Source organism: Cervus canadensis, chromosome 12 (genome assembly GCF_019320065.1).
Source record: "Cervus canadensis isolate Bull #8, Minnesota chromosome 12, ASM1932006v1, whole genome shotgun sequence".
Classification (NCBI taxonomy): Eukaryota; Metazoa; Chordata; class Mammalia; order Artiodactyla; family Cervidae; genus Cervus; species Cervus canadensis.
This window is the reverse complement of record NC_057397.1, coordinates 41,406,616-41,414,443: the sequence shown is the minus strand read 5'-3', so window position 1 is coordinate 41,414,443 and position 7,828 is coordinate 41,406,616. Positions and strand designations below refer to the sequence as shown.

At 39.8% G+C, this 7,828-nt stretch overlaps 1 non-coding gene across 1 annotated transcript; it reads right to left on the bottom strand.

Annotated features, from left to right (window-relative positions):
- Nucleotides 1–4,564: 4,564 nt before the first annotated feature.
- LOC122451566 lies at nucleotides 4,565–4,671 on the bottom strand. Its single transcript, XR_006272460.1, has one exon. It is a non-coding gene; the product is annotated as a U6 spliceosomal RNA (small nuclear RNA).
- Between the last annotated feature and the right edge of the window lie 3,157 nt (nucleotides 4,672–7,828).

Sequence of the window (7,828 nt, the reverse complement as noted above, 5' to 3'; positions counted from 1 at the left end):
ATCTCCCCATCTATAAAATAGAAATGATCTCTTTTTCCATTCTTATTTTCATTAAACCAAATGAAATTCAGAATGTGAAAGCATTTTCTAACTGTGAAATGTCATGGAAAGTGAGGTGCTGTTGAAAACAAGTGAGAGGAGACCTAAATGCATAGATCACTACTCAAGCAAATCATAAATCTCATCTTCCCTCAGGCTGCAATGCTCTTCTCAACTTGGATTGTTATTGTGAATGTGTGTGTGTGTTTTCATATCACTCTGTACATCTCTCCTTCACACAACTATCACAACGTACTATCATTCTGGGATTCTATTTCTGTCTTGCTCGATAGATAATAAACTCTTTTTTTTGATGGTAAACTCTTTAATGATGAGAACTGTCTTACAACCTGAGGCCTGGGGATGTTAATCTCCCTCAGCCCTGCCCAAAACAAGCTGCCTCCAATCCTTCACTCAGGGTTTGCCAACCTGCTCATCACCCTCAAGCCCCACCTCTCTCACAACACCCCTCCCCACCAAGAAGCTTTAGAAGGACCATTAACCTCTTTCATAGATCTCCAGCATCTAAAATGATGCCTTGAGGCTAACACTGTAGACAGTGAAAAGTTGATAGAGGGATGAATGAGTGAGGCTGCTGAATTACTGTCTCGGTCTTTAAGAATGTTCTTTTCCTGTCAGTCAAGGCCTCCTCTATTTAAATCTCTGAAATCTGATCATGGACAATTTTGGTTTGATTATTCAAGAAGGGTCATGACTTGTAATAACTTGTGAGTTCCTGAAGGAAGAATGTGAGTGAGGGCCAGGGTCAGAATCTGTGCTCTCAGTTCCTAGGTTAAACTTTCCAGCCTGCTGCCTCTTCTACGTGGCTTTATTATCACAGACATTGTCCTGTATTCAGTGATGCTAGGAATCCACCTCTTTTGACTCTGAAGTCCAAGTTCTGTCTTCTATAGCTCTCAAAAAGATTAGCATTTTCAAAGCGCTTTGTTATCTCCTTCCTCCTTTACAGATTAGGCAAGAGGCTCAGAGAGGTTCAATAATGTGCCGAAGGTCACCCAGCTGATAGGACTTTCCAAGTAAGCTCAGCGGTAAAGAATCTGCCTGCCAGAGCAGGAGACGCTGGTTCTATCCCTGGGTCAGCAAGATCCCCTGGAGGAGGAAATGTCAAGTCACTCCAGTATTCTTGCCTGGAAAATCCCATGGACAGAGAAACTGGTGGGCTACAATCCATGCGGTCGCAAGTCGGACACAACAACTGAGAATGTATCCTGCTAGTGAGTGACAGAGAGGACCTGGAAATCAAGATCTCTGATTCCATGTAAATGTTAGAATGCAATAATGTTGGACAAAGAAATCACCCAATGCATTATTAACTGAATGAAGAAGAAATAGAAGTTAAAAGAAGGAAGGAAGGGCAAATGGAGCACTGGTTCAATATGTATGTAAAATTTGTTCTATACAGACACTTCTTAGAGATTTAATAATATTAGTTGTTGATCGTATTTATAAGCCCTTGGAGAGCATGCTACTATATTTTATATGTATGTTCTTGCAGAGTGTAGTAAGGTGTTTTCCACAGTTGTTGTTCAGTCATTCAGTTGTGCCCAACTCTTTGAGACCCCATGGACTGCAGCATGCCAGGCTTCCCTGTCCATCACCAACTCCTAGAACCTACTCAAACTCATGTCCATTGAGTCAGTGATGTCATCCAACCATCTCATCCTCTGTCGCCCCCTTTTCCTACTGCCTTCGATCTTTCCTGGTATCAGGGTCTTTTCAAATGCGTCAGCTCTTCTCATCCAGTGGCCAAAATATTGAAGATTAAGCATCAGTCCTTACAATGAATATTCAGGACTGATTTCCTTTAGGTTTGACTGGCTTGATCTTCTTGCTGTCCAAGGGACTCTCAAGAGTCCACAGCTCAAAAGCATCAATTCTTTGGCATTCAGCCTTCCTTATGGTCCAACTCTCACATCCATACATGACTACTGGAAAAACCATAGCTTTTACTATATGACCTTTGTTGGCAAAGTAATGTCTCTGCTTTTTAATATGTTGTCTAGGTTTGTCATAGCTTTTCCATAGTAGGGCTCAGTAAATGTCCAATTGAGTATTACTTGGAGGAGACAAATGGATGAGTTTATTAGGTAACTCCTGCCATGAGTTAGTTGAGAGTAGACCTTATTAGAGGTTCTGGTGAGCAGTGCAGAGGCTAAAGTGTTAGTCGTTCAGTCCTGTCTGACCCTTTGTGATCCCATAAATGGTATCCTCCCAGGCGCCTCTGTCCATAGGATTTTCCAAGCAAGAATACTGGAGTGGGTGGCCATGCCCTTCTTCAGGGGATCTTCCTGACCCAGAGATCGATCCTGGGTCTCCTTCATTGCAAGCAGATTCTGTACCATTTGAGCCACTAGGGAAGCTCAGAGGCTAAAGAATGGGAGTCAACTCTGAAAGCACAGTGCTACATCCTAGGGACCCCATGATCTGGAAGTGCCATAGGTTGGTGGAGTCCAAACCGAGGAAGTCCCCAAGGCCAGGAAGGCAGAGTGGGTAAAGGGGAAAGCCCTCAGGCCTCCAAGGCTAGGGCCTAGCTCCGCTTCCAGGTTAGGTCTCTTTCAACTTATATTTCCTCATCCTGAAAAATGCTTTCTAAGATCCCTTACAGCTCCACTTAATAGAAAAATATTAACTTAAGAATAATACAGATGGTGTGCAATCTACAAATAAAGTCATTTGGTGGGTGAGTCAGCAATTTAGCATTTTTGGGAAAGCATACAGGCTCTGGAGAGACTGAGCATGTATCCCAGCTCAGCTACATACTATGTGTGTGAGCAAACTTGGAAAAACTGCATAGCCCCTCAGGGCCTCCAATTCCTCTTCTATAAATAGGGATACTAATTCCTACTTCATAAGGTTGTTGAGACAATTAAATAACTTTAAAAGTGCCTGGATTAGTGACAACACATATGATAGAAGTGTTAGCTCTTGTTACTAACATTGGAGCCTGTAGACTTTTCATTAGAAAAATACAAGAGTGAGCACCTTGGGCAAGTCAATTTTTAAATATTTGAAAGTCGTGAAAGCCAACTTGGATATCTGAAGTGTTGACAGAGAGCAGGAGAAAGACAGGAAGAGACCGAAGAGAAAACCAAACGCCTGACCTTTCCCATTGCCATAAATGGTGACCAGGATAAGGAAATATTTATCAGAGATGCAAGAGTGAGTATGAACAGATAGCTCTTTAAATTGTGTTTCAGAACGCTAGCAAGCGACTTCCCTGGTAGTTCGGTGGATGAGAATCCACCTGCCAATGCAGGGGACACGGATTCAATCCCTGGTCCAGGAAGACTCCATGTGCCGCAGAGCAACCAAGCCTGTGTGCCCCACCCACTGAGCCCATGTACGCTGACTACTGAGGCCCATGTACCTAGAGCTTGGGCTCCGCAACAAGAGAAGCCACTGCAATGAAAAGCCCGAACACCCAACAAACAGTTGGCCCCTGCTCACAGCAAGAAGAGAAAGCCCACACACAGCAACAAAGACCCAGCGCAGTCAAAAATTAATTAATTTTTTAAAAACAAAGTTCTATTTTTAAAAAAAGCTTGCAAGAAAAGGAACTTTCATTTGAAAGTGTACAGCTTCCATTAAAAAGACCTACACTATATGGTTAATTAATGTTCAACAAGGTGCCAAGATAGATAATTCAATAGAGAAAAGATTGTCAATAACAGGTAATGGATAGTCCATATGGAAACAAATTCACCTTGACCCTCACTTTACAACATACAAAGATTAACTCAAAATGGATCATAGACCTAAATGTAATAATTTAAACTAATCAAACTTTCAGAAAAAAACAGGAGAAAATCATTTTGACATTAGATTAGGCAAAGACTACCTAAGAAGGACAAAATAACATAAACTATAACCTTTAAAGATGACAAATGGGTATCATCAAGCTTAAAAATTATGTTTAAAGATAAACCACAAGACTGGATATATGTTACAAAACTCATATCTGGCCTAAATTTTAAGGAATACTTACAACTTAATAATAAATTGTAAGTATTATAACAATAAGATGAACAACACAATTTAAAAAACAGGCAAAACAATTTATAAATATTTCACAAAAAAAGATATATGAGTAACAGATAGATACATTTTTTAAATGATCAACATCTAGTCTTCAGAGAAAAACAATTAAGACCATACTGAAATATTTTAGAGCTATATTATTAGATATATAAAACTTTAGAACTGTCAAGAAGATTTACACAGTGACGTCATTCTTTAAATTTGATTTGTAGTATACCAAATGTTGTGGATATATTTTTATTTTTATTTTTTTATTTTTTTTATTAGTTGGAGGCTAATTACTTCACAACATTTCAGTGGGTTTTGTCATACATTGATATGAATCAGCCATAGATTTACACGTATTCCCCATCCCGATCCCCCCTCCCACCTCCCTCTCCACCCGATTCCTCTGGGTCTTCCCAGTGCACCAGGCCCGAGCACTTGTCTCATGCATCCCACCTGGGCTGGTGATCTGTTTCACCATAAAAATATGGAACGCTTCACGAATTTGCGTGTCATCCTTGCGCAGGGGCCATGCTAATCTTCTCTGTATCGTTCCAATTTTAGTATATGTGCTGCCGAAGCGAGCACTGTGGATATATTTTTAGAATAATATTTCTTAGAGTTTCTTGAACACATTTCCTCTAAATATATACAAATATATTTTGAATATATATGCTATATATAATCTTGTTTGTGTTTTTAAAATTAGTTTTAACTAATAAGTTTTTAGTGAAAATACCAATGAGATATATACCCACAAATATCTGAAAATTAAAGAAACTGGCAATAGCAAATATTAACAAGAATGTAAAGCCATTGTAACTCTAGCCACGTTGGAAAATAGTATGGTAGTACCTTATAAAGTTAAATATACATTTAGCGTGTGACCAGGAAATCTGCCTACAATGAGGGAAACCCGAGTTCGATCCCGGGCCTAGAGAATTCCATGGACAGGAGCCAGGTGTCCATAAACAAGACAGTGGATAAACAAACTGTGGTATAGTCATAAAACATGATGCGTCAACTAAAAAGGAATAAACTACAGCCACATAACAATGTGAGTGCATCTCCAAAACATTATACTGATTGAAAAAAGAATTAAAAATAAGTAAATATATAAAAAATAAAATTAAAAAAAATTTTAAAAAAGAAAAAAGAATAACACAGAAGAGTACATACCACACGATTCTATTTTCATGAAGCTCTAGAATAGGCAAATTTAACCAAAGGTGAAACATTTGAAATATTGATTGCTTCTGCAGGAATGGGGAAGAGGAAAAAAACTCCAGGAGACTGAGTTCAAAAATTATATGAAGACATTCACTGTTCCTCTCTTTCTTTAACTTACACTTAAAAGGCTTAGTTTCCTATTTAGCTTCTTTAAGCAGCTCTTTTTCCTTGTCTCAGCAGATTTTACCTCCTGTACTGGTATTTTGGTCTCAGGAAGTTGACAGTTTGATGAATAAGATGAAGAATCTGTCAGAGAGACACAATGTAGAATAATACATCTTGCTACTCTTCCAAATGTGTCCAGGGGTCAGAGATCCTACTGGTCACTTTTGAGAAAGTTGTAATTAACAGGTCTATAGTTAATATCAACAGACAGACCTCAAAAAGATTGTAAAAACTAGGACAAAATGCATGCCATATAATGTGTGTGTGTGTGTGCGCGCGCACACACACGCACATGCACGCTTAGTCATTCATTCGTGTCTGACTGTTTGCAACCTCATGGACTTCTCCATGGAATTCTCCAATCCTGAATATCTGAGTGGGCTACCACTTCCTACTCCAGGAGATCTTCCTGACCCAGGGATTGAACCCTCATTTCTTGCATCTCCTGCATTGGTAGGCATATTCTATACCACTTCATCACTTGGGAAGCCCATGCCATATAATACTATTTATGCAAAATTTAAAAGCATACATACAATGCTATTGTATTTGACTGTAGAATCAAAATATACACATATGAAAAGTGAAAGTCGCTCAATCATGTCTGACTCTTTGTGACCCCATGGACTCCTCTGTTCATGGGATTTTCCAGGCAAGAATACTGGAATGGTTTGCCATTCCCTCCTCCAGGGGATCTTTCCAGACACAGGGATTGAACCCAGGTCTCCCACATTGCGGGGTAGATTCTTTACCATCTGAGTCACCAGACACAGAAAGTATATGCACTAACTTCAGGGTGCTGGTTGAGTCTAGCGAGAGAGGGCTAGGGAATAGTTATAAAGGGATCATCAGTTACATCTAAATCTATTTAATATCTAGGGCTTCCCTGGTGGATCAGATGGTAAAGAATTTGCCTACAGTGTAGGAGACCTGGGTTCTATCCCTGGGTCAGAAAGATCCCATTGACAAAGGAAGGGCTACCGACCAGTATTCTTGCCTGAAGAATTTCATGGACAGAGGAGCCTGGCAAGCTATATAGTCCATGCGGTCGCAAAGAGGAAGGCACAATTCAGCAACCACGTCACATGCACGCATTTAATATCTATCCATATTAAAATTGCTGAAAACTGTTGTTTGGATTGGGGTGGTTACTTTGTAACATTACTCTCTGTACTCGTCTGTGTGTCTGACACTTTTCATAGTCAAACACAACAAGATTGAGACAGACATTAGCCTTGTGGGCTAGACAACCCTGGTACTGGTAGCATCTCTCCCAGTATCTGACTGCCTTGAAGCATTCAGAAAAAGAAAAAAGCTATGCCTCACCAAGAATCATTTTTTAAAAAATACTTGTTTATTTATTTGGTTGCACTGGGTCTTAGTTGCAGCACTCAGGATCTTCAGTTGCTGTGTTTGAACTCTTTCTTTGTAGCATGCAGGATCTAGTTCCCTGACCAGGGACTGAACTCCAGCCCCCTGCATTGGGAGTGCAGAGGCTTAGCCACTGGACCACCAGGGAAATACGACTAACAGTCTTCTTAGTAGCATCTTAGAAAAGGAATGTCTCCTTTCCCTCTTAGCAAGTGCTCTCAAGAAAAATCTATTGATAGCTACATCTTCCCTTTTCTGAGTATCAACTTCTATCAACCTATAATTCCCAAGAAACGGAGCTCAAGTCCAAAACAGATCAAGTCAAACCAATCTTGTCTGAACCACGTAAGGGGAATTTCATCATAATTAAAGGTCCCTTTAAACCTAAAATTTCTTTTTTTTTTTTTCAGTTTTATTTATTTATGTATTTATTTTACTTTACAATATAGTATTGGTTTTGCCATACATTGACATGAATCCACCATGGGTGTACATGTGTTCCCCAACCTGAACCCCACTCCCACCTCCCTCCCCACCCCATCCCTCTGGGTCATCCCAGTGCACCAGCCCCGAGCACCCTGTATCATGCATCAAACCTGGACTGGTGATTCATTTCACATGTGATAATTTACATGTTTCAATGCCATTCTCCCATATCATCCCGCCCTCGTCTTCTCCCACAGAGTCCAAAAGACTGTTCTATACATCTGTGTCTCTTTTGCTGTCTCGAATACATGGTTATCGTTACTATCTTTCTAAATTCCATATATATGCGTTAGTATACTGTATTGGTGTTTTTCTTTCTGGCTTACTTCACTCTGTATAATAGGCTCCAGTTTCATCCACCTCATTAGAGCTGATTCAAATGTATTCTTTTTAATGGCTGAGTAATATTCCATTGTGTATATGTACCACAGCTTTCTGTGGTACATATGGATATGTGGTACATTGTGGATATGTACCACATATCCACGAATAT